Source organism: Nelumbo lutea, chromosome 2 (genome assembly GCF_056320005.1).
Source record: "Nelumbo lutea isolate HS-2025 chromosome 2, American lotus-T2T, whole genome shotgun sequence".
In the NCBI taxonomy this organism is placed as follows: Eukaryota; Viridiplantae; Streptophyta; class Magnoliopsida; order Proteales; family Nelumbonaceae; genus Nelumbo; species Nelumbo lutea.
Genome location: NC_142685.1, coordinates 57,143,652 through 57,164,949, shown reverse-complemented (window position 1 = coordinate 57,164,949; position 21,298 = coordinate 57,143,652). Strand labels below are relative to the sequence as shown.

Here is a 21,298-nt window from a genome sequence, read left to right as displayed (position 1 = left end):
TTTCAGTCATTTATTACATTATATATGTTAATCACTCACCTTACCTTTGTGGAAGAGAAATTGTGATAGATTGCATTTCAAAACCATTCATAAATGGTTTCGGCCACATGCCCACACCCCTAAAAGAATGCTTTTTTATGGGTGTGGTGAGTTTTGCAACCAAGCAATTCAAAGAACATCTACCGTAAAGAACACCCCCTTAATTACAACACATTTATGCAGAAAAATTAAAAGCCCACAAGGAACAGAAGCTGAATCAGACGATTGCCCATTCTAATCATTAGGAACAATGAAACAGTGCCCCCACCCCACCCCAAAACGAAGAAAAAGAGAAGGGTATCCCAAAAATCCAGCAAACATCAAGAGATAATTACAGAAAACAATGAAATGAAACCCAGGAAATGGAAAATAATGTTTTGACAGATTTGTATAAAATTTACAATTTCAGGAGGATCAAATGCCTCAACAAAGACAGGTAAATTACGAGGAATATAGAAAGTGCAGTGCTGGCACCAACCCAACCCATTGAATCAAACTTGTGGAAATGGCAAGGTAAATTAAAACAACTGATTCATTCCTCACATCAACAGTAAGGAATTTTTTTAATAATCTCTTGTGCATGGGAACCACTGTTTACAGGCATGGAAAAACTAAGCTTCCCAAAAAGACCATTATATTTCAATTTACAGCCCTGCCAAATTGAGTAACAAGTGACCCATGAGATGACAGAAATGTAAAATGGGAAACTGGTCAAATTAATATGAAAAGTAGTAGTCTGACCTGTATGCTTTCCATCATGGAATTGAGTATTCTTACATGACTTAAAAGCTTCCAAGAATTGCCTTGCCTTCTGTAGCTCTTGCTTCTGCCTTGATTTGTCACGCTTGTGCTCAGCAGCCAATATTTGAATTACATGTGGCAAGCCTGCTGCATCAGTATCAAGAAAAGCAAGTCTGGATCTCCTAGCAATGAAATCCACAGCAGACTCACAGAACTCATGCCAAGCACAATATGCAACCTCTGCTTCTAAAAAAAGGTATCCGTGGGCAAGTCGCTCACAAAGATTTTCATTCTGGAGATTCAAAAAAGAGAAAAGGGTAAATGAAACTAGGTCGTGAAAATCATTAGATCCCAAACTCCTGGATTATTAAGAAAGATAAACCCATTACTGACAAAATTATTTAACCCAAGAAAATTGCAATTTTTCTTTTACCTCAGGAAAACAAAAATTAGGTTTAAGAACAAAACAAACTGGACTAAAATTTGATGAGATGTATTAAGACAGTCTATATTGAACTCAACAATTATTGTCTTGCTAAAATAGTACAACCCTTCTATACATGGCACTTTTACATGTAAAACTCAATTTATCATTGGAAATTCTAATGATAAAGTGCCAACATTTTTATGTAACTTGCACTTAAATTTATCATGACATAGTAAGCTATACTCAAAACTCTGGCAAACATATTATTGACATGTAGCAAACTATCCCTCCCTGTAAAGACCCATGAACCATCTCCTACTTGCTATTTTTCCATCTTTTTTCTGTCTATACAAGACTGGTCACTAAACAAGACCTGCCTAGAGCTAGATTTGACTGACCAAATCCTTTTAGGGTTTTGTCATATTTTTGCCAATGAATTGCTAGGGTTTTGTCAAACTTTCAATTCAATAATGTTTCATTAACAAAAGAAAAGCAAAATACGACAAAACCCTAGCAAAACCCCAGCACCCCAAAACAAATCCTTGGCAAGAACAGAAACAGCTTGTGATCATTTAAGGATACAAGAAATGGGGGAAAAAGCAGGGCAAGTCCTAAAAATAAATAAATAAAAATCTAGCAAGCACATTAGGTTCCATGCCTAATATTGTGGAAACATTAACCAATAAAGAAGAAAGGAAAAGGTAAAAGAAACAGTTTATGCTCCAATACTCAAGCACAACTAAAAACTGCTAGCACATTTAATATGCCAGACATGTTGACCATGGTAAAATGACTTCAGCAGAAATATATACATTAATAATAAAATTAGAACTTACTTGTACACTGGAGCAAAGGTATTAATCAGAGAAGAAGATGATTGAAGATCATATGCTTTAACAGATGGATAAAGGATGCCACATGAACAACCATATGGTTAGGGATGCAACTTGAGATGCATTGGATTTGGTTGTGGTATCTTGGCCTAACACGTAACCTCAACCCAAACCCTAACTGACCTGATTTTCGGCCCAGCATTCTTGATCCTAACCCAACCCAGTTATGATACTAAACTGGTTGGATTAAATCACACACCACGACATGCAAAGACACATATTATATACACAAGAATAATATACTAACAGTAGATAAATGTAATATTTTACAAACTACCTGACAGAACCCTTCTCTATCTTCCCCCTCATGTACAAACAAAGATTTAAAAGATATATGACTGAAAATATAACATTTTTTTATATCTTTTGAAGCACAACGGGGGATAGCCTATCCCCCAACCCAGGTGCAGGTGGGATTCAATCCCAAGTGTCCGCTACAACCAGCACGAGACCTTACCAACCACAATATAACATGTTATATTACAGTCGAATCAGGATATTTGATGCCTCAACCCTATCCTAACCTTTACCATTTTCCACCCATCCCAATAGATTGGGTTTGGGGCAAGCAGGTTTTAGAGCCAACCCAAGCCCAACCCTAACTAGGTCCTAACCCAACGCCCAGCTCCATATGAGGTAAAACCCAAGCTGGTTGGTCAAAGTCCACCTGAATTAAATCCATGCAGAACTCGGTATGGGCTTGGACCTGAGTAGGTTGGTCAGGTTAATAATTCCATTTTGGCTCTGCAGTCCAATTTGGAAAGTAAAATAAAATACATAAAACTATTACCACACACAAATTTACACATAATGCTCATGGTGCACGTCCATGTTCATACATGGGCTTAGGCCTAATGCTGTATATAGTGTAAATATATTTTAGGAGTTAAACTAGTGAGCAAGTACATAATCTACATAGATATGCATGACCTAAATATGTATTGCACACATAGAGATAGTGGTCCATCTATCAGAAAATGTCACGTCTGCTCAAGTTGAGGCTCAATCCCAACTGTCAGGCCCAACTTTGCAGGCCTAAGATCAATCCTGAAGCCTGATGATCTAAGAACAGCCCATACAGAAGTTCAGATCAGGCTTGCCCAAGTTCAACCCCTAGTTCAAGTTTAACTTTGAAAACCAGTTTATGTCCCTAGGTACCTGTTTATGTTCCTCATGTGCATGGAAAACCAGTTTCAGTTGCCCATAGTCAAAGTTAAAGATAAAGACAGCTTCTTCCAAGTGGTGAACCCCTAGCAAAGTTTAGCAGAAATCAAGTACTGAAGGAAAAAGAGAAAACTCTATCCAAAAGAACTATATAAGGTCCAGTTTCTCTAAATTCTAAAGACTGTTATCTATCTCACTGCTACAGTAAATTGTAAACTGTCATGAAGCAGTAATTAGCCTCACAAGACAATCTGGGATGACATCCCAGAACTGATTAACTGAATATGCCAGCAAAAATTAGAACTACATCTAGTGAAAGATTTTCTAATTGATCAAACATGTGAACATGGAGAAAAAAAAAAATTGTATAGCACCAGGAAATTTACTGATAGATAAAATCAATGATACCATGACATGGTACTTACATGGACTATGGGTGCTTGAAATGAAGGTAAGACTCCATTTCCTAAAATCCTAGACACAGATTCAGGTACAGGCATCTCATATAATATATCAATATGCTAATATTCTACTTTTCTAACCAGTTTTTGAAGCTAAGTCTTTATTTGTTTCTATGTAAAATATTTCAGTGTTCATACTGAAATAGTTCAACTATTGCTTCTGCCTCTTTTGTAACAAAAGTTTCATTTTCCACCCCTTCAATGTTTGTTCTGATGTAAATGACAAGCAAAACAAAAGTTTTAATTGTAAAAGGGATGAAAATATATGACAAATATGTCAGCCTGAAAAAAAAATTCTATTTCATTTTTTTTACATTGAAACAAATACAGCCTAATTTGACTTTTCAAGGCTTATGTTTCACCGATTTTAACTAAATGCATAGTGTATACAGAATTTGTATAGTATAATTTGTTAAAACATAGCATAGCATTTATATATTTTTAAAGTTAACACTATTAAGTATATCTAGAATTGTCCATGCAGTAGACAGTGTTGAACTGAGTATTTCTCATGTTTCATATCAATACTCTATGCATGTACAGTTATCTTGGTAACATGGGATAAAATCACTGTGAGAATAACATGTGTAAGATGTAGTCTAAGCTTTTAACTACTTGGAGCCTCTTATTGATAAAAAAACTAATTGGAGCCTCAGAATGTTCCATAAGTCCATAATGTAAGTTTTCACATTCCACATTGTTTAATGTGAAAAATGAATTCCCTGTCTGGGATCTTATGAATATGACTACACATGTACACAACTAAGGAAATCTGTGGTTATTCAACCAGTTCTGCCTTATAGATTCAACAATATGCTTCCAATCTATCATCTATGAAGCCATATATGGATTCAAATGTGAACACTTACATGGGAAATGGGGCATGATCCCTAGCTTCTCAAAATCCAGGACAAGGATAAGATATGATCTTTCAGTCCAATGTGCCAAGAACTTTTTATTTTATGCTTAGTTTTATAAATTAGCTACCTCTCTCAATACTTAGGGGTCATGTGATAGCAGCTGAAGTGGCTTAACTGAATGACTTATTGTTTTTTTTTTCTTTTAGTGAATAAATTAATTAAATAACAAAATATTCAAATGTATCATAACCAACCCAAGTTCAGCTTCAGCCATTAAGGAGCTCACAACGTCCGTAATAATTAATTCATTAAAAGACAAAGCAAAATCATTCAGTTCAGCTATTTCTTCTGTTATAAAAATCCCCTAATAACCCCTGGTATTCATGAAGTTCTAAAAGTGTGGTATCCATATTCTTGTTGAAATAACATTAAGGAATTAGGTGACAAAGCATTTCCTATGAAAATAAAACAACAAATATACTCTGATAGTATTAATGTTGTATATAGTGTCAGTACCAGTATTGTATTGATGCAGGACTGGAGGAGAAGGAAAAAGAAGGAAAAAGTTTATCCACAATTTGGAGAAATCTCAGAAAATGGGGGTTTTGACCATGGGTACACAGGTCCAGTTGCCCCCTAGAGGGACCTCTAATAGAAGGTGTGGCTGAAGCAGACCCCCCAAATATTCAGAACCTAAAGAGACACTCAGAACCTTCTAGCATCTTTAATGTGGGGGTTGTTTGGTCATTTTGGGTCAGTTTGAATCTGGGTTGATTTTTGTTTATTTTCTAGATTTGCTTTTAAGTGGGATCCACTAACCAAATAAAGTCTTAGCCTCTTAGGTTTTAAGCCTTTCTATTTCTTAAACCTTATGATCCTTTTGGAATCAGCTGGGTGTTATGGACGCCTTCCTCGGGAAGACGTACCATCGCTGCCGGCAGCAACAGGCACCTGACCCACCGCCAGCAGCAGCAGTGATTCAGTGATGCTCATCCTACCCAGTTCGGCAACAGCAGCCTTATCTAGATTAGATTAGCTCATTTTGCTTGTTCTTATCTTATTGTTCTTATCTCTTATCTTATCTTGTTAGTAGCTTATCAGATTAGGATTAGCTTATCTTATCCTCAGCAAGATAGAACTGGAAGTCTCCCTATTCAGCAAGGAGACTCCCTTTGATTAGGACTCTTGTAATCTCCTATTTAAGGAGACCCCATTATTGAATGAGATATCGAATATTCAGTTGAAGAAGTGAGTTAGGAGAGTTGGTGATCTCTTGAACAAATCACCAAGAGGCGCCGAGATAGGTTCATCAAGAGCAGGAAGGAACAAGGGAAAACAGGAGGTTTTCCCCGTGGACCGACCCGTGACGAGATCCTATTCCCGGGCCCTCAACAACTTGGTATCAGAACAAGGCATCATGGGTGATCTGGAGCAGCTACCATCCAGGGTCCACGACCTCGAGCACCAACTCGTGGAGACCACCGAAGTCCGTGAGATCAAAGACGAAGTGAGGGAACTGCGACGCCTGATGGAGCTAATCCTTTCTAGCAAGGAAGGGAACTCTAAAGGAGGGACAGCCGCCAATGGCCGCCGACCAGATCTGCCAGAGTCTTCCGGCGAGCAGCAGTCCATTAGCCAAAGAACCGCAATCGTCCCCAAGTACAGCAGGCTGGAATTCCCATCGTACAACGGCAACGGAGACCCCTTAGGCTGGCTGTATCGCTGCGAGCAATTTTTTCGGAACCACCGGACAGATGACCGGGATAAGGTAAGTCTAGCTGCCTTTCGCTTAACAGAGGAAGCACAACTTTGGTTTTATCGGTTAGAGCAAGAAGAACCCGGGCTCAGTTGGCCCCAGTTTAAGTCCCATTGCCTTCTTAGGTTCGGACCCCCACTGACCAGCAACCCACTGGGTGAGCTGATTAACCTTAAACAGACCGGCACAGTGGCTAAATATCAGCGACAGTTCATGGGTAGAACATGTCCACCATCTGAGGACCGTTTTCGAGCTCCTACGCCAACACAAATTATTCCTAAAACGGTCCAAGTGCTCCTTCGGAGAGCGACAGGTTCTTTATCTCGGCCACGTCATCCATGGGCAGGGTGTGACAGTTGATAGTTCCAAGATTCAGGCTATAAAAGAATGGCCCAAACCTCAATCAGCCAAGGCCTTACGCGGGCTCCTCGGTTTAACGGGTTACTACCACAAATTTGTACAGAACTATGGAGTGTTGGCAGCCCCGTTAACCAACCTGTTGAAGAAAAATTCCTTCCGGTGGGACGACGCAGCAGATGAAGCTTTCCTAACACTGAGAAATGCCCTGTCTTCCACCCTTGTCTTGCAATTACCTAATTTCGCCCTCGAATTTACAGTCGAGTGCGATGCTTCCAGAATGGGTATCGGGGTCGTACTATAGCAGCAAGGGCACCCGATTGCTTTCTTCAGCTGCAGACTGGCCGACCGGCACCTGAAGCTTCCAGCCTATGAGTGCGAACTAATTGGCCTAGCCCGAGCCATCCAGCACTAGAGGCCATATTTGTGGGGGCGGTCGTTCGTCGTCAAAATTGATCATTACAGCCTCAAATACCTGTTAGAGCAGCGTCTCACCACTTCCCCTCAGCAGCATTGGGTTAGCAAACTGCTCGGGTTTGACTTCCGGGTGGAATATAAGGCAGGATCCTCAAATCGCACAACTGATGCCTTGTCTAGGCGAGATGAAGACGCGATGGTTCTATGTAGCATTTCCCAACCTCGGATCTCTCTGTTTGACGACATTAGGAGGGCAGCACCATAGTCCCCGGAATGGTCGCTCTTGCTACAGAAGATCCAGTCTGGCACCGCCGACCCCAATTGGTCACTTCAAGACGGGTTGGTACTGTATAAGGGACGAGTCCATCTTCCACCAGACTGCCCGTTGATCCCCACCATCATCACCAGCATCCATAACTCCACCCACGAGGGCATTCAAAAAACACTACACCGCGTCCGGACTGATTTCCATTGGCGAGGTATGAAGACTTCTATTCGAGATTTTGTCCAGAATTGCTCCACATGCCAACAGCACAAAAGGGAAAACCTACACCCGGCAAGCCTCCTTCAGCCCCTTTCCATCCCGACACAGATCTGGGCCGACATCTCCATGGACTTCATTGAGGGACTACCCAAGGTAGGTGGCAAATCAGTTCTCTTCGTGGTAGTCGACCGCTTCTCTAAATACGCCCACTTCATTCTTCTATCACACCCGTATAGTGCCACTTCGGTTGCCCTCGCCTTCTTTACACATGTCTTTCGCTTACATGGGTTACCAGAATCCATAGTCAGCGATAGAGACTCGGTTTTCACTAGTGCCTTCTGGAAAGAGTTATTCCGGCTACAAGGCACCACCCTGGCCTACTCATCAGCTTACCGGCCACAAACCGACGGTCAGACGGAAGTGGTTAACCGCACAATCGAGATGTATCTCCGCTGTTTCGTAGGCGATCAACCACGACGGTGGGTGGATTGGCTCCCTTGGGCTGAGTACTGCTACAACACAACCTACCATTCTTCCCGCGACATGACTCCCTTTCGTGTCGTTTATGGCAGGGATCCTCCCCGCTTGCTGTCCTACGAGCCGGGTTCCACTCGTTTGGAAGCAATTGATCACTCCTTACAAGAACGCGACACCCTCCTAACCGACGTCCGCCTTCGCTTACAGCAGGCCCAGCTCCGCATGAAGCTCCACTATGACAAGCACCACCAGGAATTGTCATTCGATCCAGGACAATTTGTTTGGTTGAAACTCCAGCCCTACCGGCAACGCTCCTTGCGCCACAAGGCTGCCCTGAAGCTGGCCTCTAAGTTCTATGGGCCCTACAAGGTTCTACGACGGATTGGCAGTGTGGCCTACCAGCTGGAATTGCCTAAGACCAGCCGGATTCATGATGTCTTCCACATCTCCTTGCTGAAGCCATTTACAGATGTTCCCCCGGACCAAGTTCCCTCCCTGCCACCCTTGAAAGATGGCAAGCTGGTCCCCCAACCTAAAGTTGTCACCCGTTCTCGTTTCAATCGTGGAATCCTTGAAGTCTTGGTGGAATGGTGTAATTTACCATCAACAGAAGCCACATGGATCCCATTGGCAGAGTTCCAAGCCACATATCCAGAGTTTGAGCTTGAGGACAAGCTCGTAGTCCAGGAGGGGAGTAATGTTATGGACGCCTTCCTCGAGAAGACGTACCATTGCTGCCGGCAGCAACAGGAACCTGACCCACCGCCAGTAGCAGCAGTGATTCAGTGATGCTCATCCTACCCAGTTCGGCAACAGCAGCCTTATCTAGATTAGATTAGCTCATTTTGCTTGTTCTTATCTTATTGTTCTTATCTCTTATCTTATCTCGTTAGTAGCTTATCAGATTAGGATTAGCTTATCTTATCCTTAGCAAGATAGAACTGGAAGTCTCCCTATTCAGCAAGGAGACTCCCTTTGATTAGGACTCTTGTAATCTCCTATTTAAGGAGACCCCATTATCGAATGAGATATTGAATATTCAGTTGAAGTGAGTTAGGAGTTGGTGATCTCTTGAACAAATCACCAAGAGGCGCCAAGATAGGTTCATCAAGAGCAGGAAGGAACAAGGGAAAACAGGAGGTTTTCCCTATGGACCGACCCGTGATGAGATCCTATTCCCGGGCCCTCAACACTAGGTTCCTTTGGTGGATTGAGCTTATTCCTCAACTCATTCTCTCCGTCAAAGATGTAAAGAGACTGAGTTGAATGGGCCCTAATATCTTTTCTTGTAGTATGTTTTATTTATTTGTTAGCTAACGGGCCTATCTTAATGGGCATGTTATTTTTTTTGCTAGTTCTCTTTATGTTACTGCCTAGCTGACCGCCCACTTAAGGGTATACTTGTAATTATGTTCGGATTGAAGTTTAGTAAAAAGGATTAGTGAAGGGAGGGAAGAGATATTCGAACTCTTCTTCTTCTTCCTCCTCTTTTCTCCATCTTCCTTCTCTTGCACTGTTGTTCTCTTCTTTTCTTCCTCTTTTCTCTCTATTTTTTCCCAAGTTTACATCAGATTTAGATGACTGATTTACATCTTGGTATCAGAGCAGGTTTCTTTCTTCCTTCTTTTCTTCTTTCTCTTTTCCTATACACCTTTCGATTAAAAGAGTGTATGGAGAGATAGGTTCTCTATAGTTTAGAGGATCTTTGGCCTAGTTGGTAGAGGGTTTGGAGAGTGTAAATCTGGTCGGATATTGCCAAGAAGTGGTGTTGTACTGTTTCTGCCCAAAACCCTAGCCGATTAGAGATTTTCGAAGTTACAAGTAAAAGTGAAGCTTTGGGTGTGGCACTTTGTGCTTGGGAGGTGTCTTTTGACTCCTAAAAGAGGGCGGTTCAGGTTTAGAAGAGATTGGGAAGCTCTGGTAGGAGCGGCTGCATCTTCTCTCTTTCTCCCCAACTGTCGGACGCAGTGAAACCCTAGTTTTCAAGCATCTGGGTACTAGTTTGACTTCAAGTAAGTTTATAAGGACCAAAATTCTGGTTTTTTTATTTTTGTTTGATTAATGGAGAAATACGGAAGTGAGTTCAAGCAGGTGCCAGTTTCCGGGCTTGGCTTGGTAGATTCCGTTTTGATTGGTGTGACCACAATCAAGCTAGATGGGACAAATTATCTTGCTTGGGCACAATCTATAAGGATTTATGTTTGTAGTAGAGGAAAATTAGGGTACCTCACAGGCAGTAAAGTGAAACCCGAAGAGATAGATCCTAAATATGAAAAATGGATACAGGAAAACTATACTGTCATAGGATGGTTAGTCAACTCTATGTAGCCTCATATAAGTCGGCACTATCTCTGGATGTCCTCTGCCAAGGAGATCTGGGACAGTGTTACTAAAACTTATTCACAGAAGTTGAATGTGGCTAGAGTCTACAAGCTCAAAAGTGATGTGAAGAATCTAAGAAAGGGGGAGAAGAGTGTGGCAATCTACTATTCTATACTGTAATCCTTATGGCAGGAAATTGATGTTATGGAGACAGTTGCATGGGAGACTAAAAATGATTCAGAAATGTTTAGGAAGTTGGTGGAAAGAAACATGGTGTTTGAATTTCTACTGGACTCAACCTTGAGTTTGACATCATTAGGTAGAATATTCTAGCCAAAGATGATGTTACTCTTGCCCAGGCATATGCTATGGTGAGTAGTGAGGAGAGTAGGCGGCAGGTTCAGTTACAGAGTCCATCTATGGGACACTTTGCACATAAAGGAATAAAGCCGAAGGGTCCAACTGAGAAGAAGGAGCAGGTATGTGGATATTGCAAGAAACCGAAGCATACGAAGGACACTTGTTGGAAGCTTCATCCTGATCTTCTTCCTGACCAGTTTAAGAATAACAACAATTTTAAGAAGGACAGTCAGATAGGAAAGTCGAAGACAGCTAGTGTTGCCACAATACCAGAAGAAGGAAGTAAGGAGAGTGAAGAGAAGTCCACCATTGAACAGTTGGCAGCAATGGAGGCAAATTTTGAAAAGTATGGTAGGTTGTTAAGTCACTTGGAGGCTACTGTTTCTACATCCTACTCTTCAGGCAACACATCATCAGCAGCAGCATTTGCTCACTCAGGTATTTGTGCTTCTGCAAACCATGCTTCAGTTTCAGGTAATAATAAAATCCCTTGGATCATTGACTCTAGTGCATCAGACCATATGACTAGCTTGTCTAACCTTTTTTGTTCATACCACCTTCTCTCTGGTAAAGAGAAAATATCCATTGCTGATGGGTCCCTTGCTCCCATTTCTAGCAAAGGGAATATAAAAACCTTTGACACCCTTTATTTATCCTCTGTCCTTCATGTCCCTAAACTTAATACAAATCTTTTATCTGTCAGTAGATTGACTAAATCCATGAACTGTAGCATAACCTTCTTTCCCACTCATTGTACTTTTCAAGACCTACAGTCTCCGAGGATGATTGGGAGTGGCCATAAGGTGAACGGAATATACTTGTTGGACACACCTAATTGTGCTCTTGGACCACCTAATGGAGTTGCCTTGGAGTCAGTCTTGTTAGAGTCTGTTGACAAAGTCATGTTATGTTACTTTCGGTTTGGTCATTTGTCTTTTTCTGCTTTGAGTCATTTATTTCCAAATATGTTTAAGGGAGTGTCTTTATCAAGTCTTCATTGTGAATCGCGTGAACTGGCAAAGCATTGTAGACGATCTTATTTAGTAAGCAATAAAAAATCTATTTATCCTTTTCAAATTATTCACTCTAATGTGTGGGGGCCATATCATTTGCCTACTATGGGGGGTTACAGGTACTTTATCCTTTTTATTGATGATTACTCTCGTTACACTTGGATTTATCTCATGAAATCCAGGGATGAAGTACCAACTACTGTGCACAAGTTTCATGAACTCATTCTTACCCAGTTTAACACCCGGATCAAAATATTCCGTTCTGATAATGCTAAGGAGTATTTTGAGAAAAACCCTCTCAGCCTATCTTGAAACTTTTGGGGTTATTCATCGAAGTTCTTGTTCCTACACTCCACGACAGAATGGAGTGGCGGAAAGGAAGAACCGACATGTGGTTGAAGTTACCAGATCCCTCCTTTTTACATCCCATGTTCCTATAAAATTTTGGGAAGATGTTGTCCTTATTGCTACCTTTTTAATTAACCGTATGCCTTCCCGGGTTCTTGGCTTTAAAACCCCCTTTAGCCTTCTCTTTCCGGATGATGATCTCTTTTCTCTTCCTCTCCGTGTTTTTGGGTGCACTTGCTATGTGCATGTTCATAGCCATCAAAGGCACAAATTTGAACCTAAGGCTCGTAAATGTGTTTTCCTGGGATATGCCCCCATACAGAAGGGATATTGTTGTTTTAATCCAGTTAATGGCACTCATATTGTATCTCGTGATGTCACATTTGTTGAGTCTACTCCTTTCTTTAGTATTCCTCCTAAGGGGGAGAAATTAGAGGAACCCTTTGCTATGTCTCCAGCAATACTTCTTCCTATTCCTTTTGAGTTATCTCATGAGGTGTCCACTTCTTCCACTAGGCCTACCTCCAATATTTCTGTTCCTCCTCCTCCACCTCATCCTCCTATAATTCCTCCTCATCCTGTTCTTCAAAGGTGGTATCAAAGGCACAAATTCAGACATGGGCAAGTTGTTTCCACTCCTACAGAAGAGCCTCTTGTTCCTTCCATCATTACTAAGGTAACAGGTCAGCCTTCCTCTGACCCATCTACATCTTTCCCAGACCTTGATCTTCCTATTGCTCTCCGCAAGGGCAAGCGGAAGTGTACAGCCCATTGTATCTCCAAACACCTATCTTATAACCTTCTATCTCCTACCTACTACTCTTTTTTGCTTTTGTTTCTTCCCATGTGATACCCAGGTCTGTACCAGAAGCCTTATATAAACCTGAATGGAGGGATGCTATGATGGTTGAACTGGATGCTTTGCATAAGAACCATACCTGGGATATTGTTGACTTGCCTAAAGGGAAGAAACCAATGGGTTGCAAATGGGTATTTGCCATTAAATATCACTCTGATGGCTCTATTGAGAGGTTTAAGGCCAGGTTGGTTGCTAAAGGCTACACTCAAATGTATGGTATTGACTATCTTGAGACATTTGCTCATGTGGCTAAGATGACCTCAGTCCGGGTTTTGTTATATCTGGCTGCTACTTTTGATTGGCCTCTCCACCAGTTTGATGTTAAAATGCCTTCTTAAATGGCGATCTACATGAAGAGGTTATATGTCTTTGCCTCTGGGGGTGTATGGAAAGGAAATGCAAGGGAAGGTGTGTAAACTACAAAAATCTCTTTACGGTCTCAAATAGTCTCCTTGGGCTTGGTTTGAGAGGTTCAAGGTTGTTCTTGTCTCATTTGGTTACACACAAACTCAATCGGATCATACCTTGTTCTTGAAAAGAAGTGGCTCTCTGGTGTCCTTTTGGATAGTCTATGTTGATGATATTGTGGTCACGAGTAATGACACCCAAGAGGTTAGTAAACTCAAAAGATTTCTTAACTCTGAATTTGAGATCAAGGATTTAGGAGATCTCCGATATTTTTGGGGCATTGAAGTTGCTAGATCTAAAGATGATATCTTCATTTCTCAGCGCAAATATGTCCTTGACCTCCTTGCTGAGACTAGCAAACTTGGTGTTAAACTAGCATCCACTCCTATTGATCCCAATCACAAGCTTTTTGCTATAGATGGTGAACTTTTATTTGATAAGGGAGTGTTTCAGAGACTGCTTGAGAAGTTGTTATACCTTTGCATGACTCGATCGGACATTTCCTATGCAGTGAGTGTTATTAGTCAATTTATGCATTCTCCTGAAGATACTCATTTAGCTGCTACAGAAAGAGTTCTGTGTTACTTGAAAGGTACTCCAGGGAAAGGTATTCTATTTGCCAAACATGACACATGAAGCTGGAAGCATACACTGATGCTGATTGGGCAGGATGTATTGATGATAGGAGATCCACCTCAGGTTATTGTGCTTTGGTGGCAGGGAATATTGTTTCATGGAGGAGTAAGAAATAGTTTGTTGCTGTCAGATCCTCTATTGAAGCCGAATATAGGGCTATGGAACATGGTGTGTCAGAATGGCTACGATCCCTTTTAGAAGAATTGGGAGTTGACTATGAAAAGCCAATAATGCTCTACTGTGACAACCAAGCAAGTATTAATATTGTACATAATCCTGCTCAACATGATAGAACTAAGCACATTGAGGTTGATAGACATTTTAAACGGGAAAGAGTTTCCTCAAGAGAAGTTTGCTTGCCATTCATCACCTCAGAAGAGCAGTTGGCTGATATTTTGACCAAGGGAGTTCCAAGAGGGAAGCTAACACACTATATAAGCAATCTGGGCATGATTAACATCTATGCTCAGCTTGAGGGGAAGTGTAAAGAGACTAGGCTGAATGGGCCCTAGTATCTTTTCTTGTAGTATGTTTTATTTATTTGTTAGCTAATGGGCCTGTTATTTCTTTTGCTAGTTCTCTTTATGTTACTGCCTAGCTGGCTGCCCACTTAAGGGTATACTTGTAATTATGTTCAAATTGAAGTTTAGTAAAAAGGATTAGAGAAGGGAGGGAAGACATATTCGAATTCTTCTTATTCCTCCTCCTCTTTTCTCTGTCTTCCTTTTCTTGCACTGCTGTTCTCTTATTTTCTTCCTCTTTTCTCTCTAATTTTCCCAAGTTTACATCAGATTTAGAAGACTGATTTACATCTAAAGAGAAGAGGGAAGGTGCTTTGGAGATGTACCAAGGCAGTTATACTTTGGTGCATGTGGGAAGAAAGGAATGCATGTCTCTTCAAGGACAAGGAAAGAGGTATAGAAGAAATCATCGACAACCTCTCAATCAAAGTGGTGCACACTTATATTTTGATTTCATAGTAGATGACATTATCGGAAATTGGAGGCAAATGGCAAGCTCTTGTCCTTGGAAGATTAAGCCTTTGGTCAGTTGGGTTCCACCATCTTTGGGCCAGTTAATTTTGATGGTTGTAGGCCTGTAGCTTGGGTAATCCTAGGCCTTCAAGTACAGGTGGAATTTTCAGGGATGAAAATGGAAACGTCCTTGAGTTCTTTTTTGGACCCTAGGAACAGGAACCTCAATAGGGGCAGAGATTTGGGCCGCACTTGCAGGATTAAGGAGAGCAAAAGCAAGGAATTTGCTGGCATCTCTTTGGATAACTTACACAGGAATTTATTGTAGATACTTCACTCCTCTACAACAACAAAGCTTCAGGCTCAAACCCCTCCCAGAGCTTCTCCCCTTTTTACAAGTGATTTTATTTTAAAATTTGATGGCTGCTGCATGGGAAATCCTGGTCCTGCTGGTATTGGTGGTCTTTTGTTGACAAACAGAGGTGACATCATCTGGGTTTACAACGGTCCAATTGGAGATAGTAACTCTGTGAAAGCAGAGATCTTAGCAGTCCTCACTGGTCTCCACATTGCTAAACACTTAGGTCTTTCTCCAATAACAGTTGCCGAAGACTCAGCCAACACCATTGGATGGATTAAAATGAACAGGGAGGCCCTTGGCTTTATATGATCATTTCCAAGCTGAAGCAAGAGATCTTGCACTCCAGTTGCAAGTCTCAATTACTTGGATTCCCAAAGAATTCAATTCTTATGCAGATATGTTGGAAAAATCTTGTGTAAATAGAGCACACTTCTCTAGCAGCAACAGCACCCTGATTTTTCTTTGGGTGCTCATTTTGTACATGTTTTTGATACTTAATATAACACCTTATTTCCCTCAAAAAAAGCAAGGAATACAAAAGAAGTTGATGTTGAAAAGGATTCAAAAATAGCCATTGGGTGGTTAAAGAATGAACAGAAGTTAGCTTGAAATTATAGATTTATCTTTAGGGAGCTACAAAGAATTATAGAGGAGCGGCAAGCAAAAGCGATTTGGATTTTGGATTCCAAGGGCATCCAATGTATTGGTATATGAATTAGCAAAGCAAGGGATATCAAGGGATCAGTTGTAATGGGGTCAAGTTGGCTAGGGGCTGTTGTCTTCATGTAAGGAGGTTAGCCAAGGCCAGCCTCCCTATTTGGGATCCCTACTTTGTTGTACTCACGTTTTATTAATTAATAAAATTCAGTAATCAGGTTTAGAGTTTAGACTTTGGACTAGAACAAAAGCGGGCTGACACTGCATGTTTCTGTAGGACCATTTTATTTTATCAAGATTTCATATTTGAACATGAAATAAAGTGTCTATTTGAGTACTGCTTTGGCATGTATGCCTTCTCTCTCCCCTCTTTCTTTTCTTCCTTTATTCCATATTTTTTCTCTTGCTGCACTCTTCTCTACTGCAGAGTGCAGATCCCTAATCTTCTTTAACCCACAAATCCTCGTCCTTTCCTATTAGCTGCTGCCTTGTAATTTTTCTTGAATTTTACTTGCAAGAGATCAGATATGAAACCCAGATTCAAATCTACAGTGTCCGGTCCAGGTCATAATCCTTTCTCACATCCGAAATCTTCTTTACCCATACTTCTAGTCCATCATTGCTGGATAGAAAGGGGCTTCCCCTACCCGACCTATATCATTATGTTGTCTCAACATAATGATAAGCCAAGCATGTTTAAGCATCCAGTATCATGGCTTCCAATTAAGTAAAGCAATTTGTTGATTTATTTTTGTTATATTATATATTCTGTCATTTTTAAATTTATTTCACAGTCTTTCACCACTGTAAACAAGAAATTTATTAAAAAAGAGAATAATACACTCTTAGATGATAAATAAGCAGTCGAAAAAGATGAAAGCAAAGAAGACCCCACTTCACACCTCACACCCCAAACACCACACTCCTACCACAACAAGATTAAAAAACCAAGAAAGAACGGACCAGAATCCTACAAGCTCAATCTCAACCCAAATCCTAGATCCACCAACATGTTACTCCAGTTACAGTATCCTGTTGAAGGCAATTTTTTTAATCCAAATAATATTTAAATAGACTAGAACTCAAATAAGTGGGTTGGCTAGTCTGCTAGCCAAATCATTAAAACTATAAAAAAGTATTCCGTATGGGATTTCCCTCTCTTTAAGTGGGAGGGACAGGTGTCCTTCACCTAAGAGAAGGAGGTAGTTACATAACTAACCCATCCCTTATTTAAGGGAAAGCTAGAAACACATGGAGAGACTCTTCGAGAAAATTTTCACGAGATTCTCAAGAAAAGCAAAGATAAGGAGAGAAGAAAAGAGAAGTACTCAAGGGAAGGCAAGGAAGGAAAAGTCTCTGTGTCTCACTAATATAGGTAGAAAAAGGAAAGTCCTCTCTGTGAATACTTCCTGTTTATGTCTTCTGGTATGTATCCTTCTTTCTCTCTCTTTTGTTTTTACTTTTGAGAAAGGAAATAGAGAGGAATAAAGTCATAAACCATCTACAACCAGGTGCCTCTACTTGGTTGATTATGGTCCCTCTTTCAAGACAAAGTTGGGGATTAAACCATCTACAGTCTAATTCTCAAAGGCTGATTATGGTTCTCTTCAAATGCAAATGAAGAGCAGAGGGATGAAAATCATCTACAATCAAATATTCAATTTGATTTGACTACAGTTCCCTTTTTGTATGCAAAATTCCAAGGATTAAGGCTGTCTACAATCAGAATTTCATCTGATTGACTACAGTTTATTGTGAAGAAATGAGTGAAAAGGAAATTTTCTTTGTATTAAAAAGAAAAGAGAAATGTATAGCTGCTGTATAGTTTCTCAATTGTATTTTCTTCTTCTTTCTTCTCATTCTTGTACACTTGATGTAAAAGAAAAGCAAATGAAAAGTTCTTTTTAAGTACCCTATTGTTCTTTTCTTTTGTTCTATGCGTTCATTTCTCCAAGTCAGAATCAAAAGGTGTTCTTTACTTTCTTGTGGAGATGTAATTAAGGGGAACAATCCGTATGATTCCCTGAATGGACCTTACCCAAAATAATAAAAACTCAATCACTTGATTGAGTGAATTATGTTGCATGAGAACTTATTAAAATTTTCACACCAGCATATCCAAGTATAAGAAAGGTAAATAAAAAAATGGAAAAGCAAAACCCTTTTCAAATTCCAGAAAGATTTCTAATTCATCCTTGCTTAACACCTGATAAAAAAATAAAATTAGAAGAACAATAACAGACTTAACCAATAGATATTACTTTATATGAGAAACTAAAACCAAAGTTGTTCTCTTTCCTTTAATATCAAATTTGTATTGCAGATTTACTAACATCAAAATAACTAGTTAAGCAAAAATAAACTAATAATTTAAATCATAAAACTAATAATTCGACCAATCAGAGGTTAAAGTTTCGGCTGCTGACTACTGGCTATCATTCCTCATTTAGAATAAAAACCTCAATCAATGATCAGTAGGTGTTATAACAACACACTAAAAGAAGAGTAAAATCCAAATCAGCAAAGCAATAATTGAACCATAAAAGACACAGAAAGAAGTAATCTATTTGGCCATAGCCAAAAGTAACTAATTTTACTGGTTCTTAGACCTTTATCACCAATAGTCTTGGCAAGAACATGTCCCTCCAGTGAAATGATGAAAACGGTTGCTATCTCTTAATATTATATCCCTCCTTACAATCTTTGAGATCAGTTTTATAGCAAAATGGCAATCATCACAAACCCGGAGATTTTTCACAATTCTAATGAGGGTTCCTTCAGGACTATTGAGCAGCCCAAAGGCAATAGCTAGTTTCTCACTATGAACATTTAATGATTGTTCTTTCTCTTCCTCTTCTATGTCATAAAATACAGACTCCACATTAGGTGTATAACCTTCAAACTCCATCAGCCTGGCCAACTCATCCAACTTCATATAAATCTTGTCACTAAGGGGATGGGACTTATCTCCTGCAAAGAACTGATGGACAACGTTGTTTATTTCAATCCAACTTCTCCCAGGTGTTTTCTTCATCCCTGATTTTTCCATCATCATTCTCACCTTTTTCACAGCATCCCAATCTCCACTCCTAGCATATGCACTGGACAAAAAAACAAAACCTCCAGAATGTTGGGGATCTAGCTCTAAAATCTTGTGTGCAGCATGTACACCCAGTTCAAAGTTACGATGGATCCTACAAGCACCAAGCAAAGCTCCCCATGCCACAACATCTGGCTTGATAGGCATCTCTGTGATGAATTGGTAAGCTTGATCAAGAAGGCCAGCTCGACCAAGGAGATCAACCATACATGCATAGTGTTGGAGCTTGGGAACTATAGAATACTCCCTTGTCATGCTATGAAAATAATATTGCCCCTTATCCACCAAACCCACATGACAGCAAGCACATAACACACCAATGAAGGTAATATCGTTGGGTAACATTCCTTGGAACCTCATATCCTCAAAGATCCTAATAGCCTCCAGCCCCCTACCATTCATTGCCAACCCCACAATCACTGCACTGAAAGCAACCACGTTCCTCTCTGGCATCCTATCAAATACTTGAAGAGCCTCAGTTGTCATACCACACTTTGAATACATGTCTATTAGAGCACTTCCCAGAAACAAATCCAACCCATAACCATTATCCTCCAAGAATGAATGTATCCTCTTCCCAAGCCCAAGCGCACCTAGATTTGCACAAGCCGATAAGACACTTACCAAAGTAATCTCATTTGGCTTCACGCCTGAAGCAACCATGTCATCGAACATTGCCAAGGTCTCATTGAAATACCCATTTTGTGCATAGCCTGAGATCATGCTTGTCCAAGAAACCAAATTCTTATCGGGCATCCTTTCAAATAGTTGCTTCGCAGTACATACTTCCCCACACCTTGCCAACCCCGAAACCATGGAATTCCAAGATACTATATTTCTAATCGGCATCTCATCAAACACCCTTCGTGCGAACTCAACCTCACTATATCTAGAATATGAATCCAGCAAAGTGGTTCCAACATAGACATCTGAGTAAGTTCCGAACTTGGTTACTTGAGCATGTATTTCCTGTATGGGTTTTACCAAACGGAAGGTGGCAACACAAGCCTTAAGTAATGGGGGGAATGTGAAGCGGTTGGGTCTTCTCGTGGGTTCAGTTCCGTAGCGCATTTGGAGGATATAAAGTTGAATGGCATTGCTTTGAAACCCGGGTGTTTCAGACAAAGCTTGAATCATGGCGTTGAAAAGGAAAGTGTTAGGATTGTGGGTGTGGGTGAAGATGGAGAAGGAATAATTGATAGCTCGAAAGCGTTGGGAGAGGACAGTAATGAGATTGGTTATGAGGAATTGGTCTTGGTGGAGGTCAAGGACGAGAAGGCGACAGTGGATTTGCTTCAAGTGGTTTACAGTAGAGGACAGTTGCAGGAGAGAACGAAGAGTCCTTTGGAGGCTTGTTGGTGTCTTTACCTGCATTGACCAGCATTTGTATGGTCTGTTTTCTGGCCGTGTTCTCTCCTGTTTTCTCCGTTCCCCAGTTTTCCCTCTTCCTCCTTGACAGGGGAGCTACGACTACGATTGGGTGTTGGTTAATACGGTTATCGAGTACATAACGAAGAAGAAGAGTCTGGGCTTCCTCGTGGTGCAGGCCTCTACCTTCACTTTCTCATTATGTCAGAACCAAAGTTGAATTAAAATATGTGCCTCCCGGAGCAACTGCAATAGGCATTATAGCTCTCCTTGTTGAAGAAGACTCGAATGAACGAACTCACCGGCCTCAAGCCAGTAACTCCTGTCATCAAACCAACAAGGCCTAGTTGGTAAAGTGGGCCGTACCGTTCACGATTTTGCGGACCACCCGTGCCACTGACTGACTCGGAACCCCTAAAAGGTCAGGCCCGGCACGGCCCTGACACTAGCCCAAGTAGATTTGTGCCGGACCGTGGGCTGGGCCGAGCCAGGCTACTCTTTGTTTTCCTTTTTTACTAAGCAAAGTCTAAGGCCAATTTTTTTCCATTTTTAGTGCTTATTTGAAAAATAAATGTTTATTGAATAAGCGCTTAAAAATAAGAGCTTATTCTAATAAGAACTTATGAGTTGCGTATGAGTTGATGGATAATTTTGCCCAACTAGTGACATGATGACACATGGAGCGACCCATCGACTTGGTGACATCTTAGCACTCTCGAACATATCAGCAGTCCAGGTCACCTTGGGTCACTTAGCTAGCATCGGGGTCCGAGCAGCTCACCACACTCACTGACCTGCCAAGGTGCCACATAGCCT

The 21,298-nt window shown here is 40.7% G+C and overlaps 1 pseudogene across 2 annotated transcripts; it reads right to left on the bottom strand.

Moving 5' to 3' along the window:
• Positions 1–339: 339 nt before the first annotated feature.
• LOC148870899 (pentatricopeptide repeat-containing protein At5g66520 pseudogene) lies at positions 340–20,796 on the bottom strand (annotated as a pseudogene). 2 transcript variants are annotated; one of them, XR_016106525.1, is made up of 3 exons: positions 18,624–20,796; positions 781–1,072; positions 340–691 (listed from the first exon to the last, which is right to left on the bottom strand). The product of XR_016106525.1 is annotated as a pentatricopeptide repeat-containing protein At5g66520 pseudogene, transcript variant X1 (transcript). The 2 variants fall into 2 exon arrangements; XR_016106526.1 differs by having other exon boundaries at positions 340–1,072.
• Between the last annotated feature and the right edge of the window lie 502 nt (positions 20,797–21,298).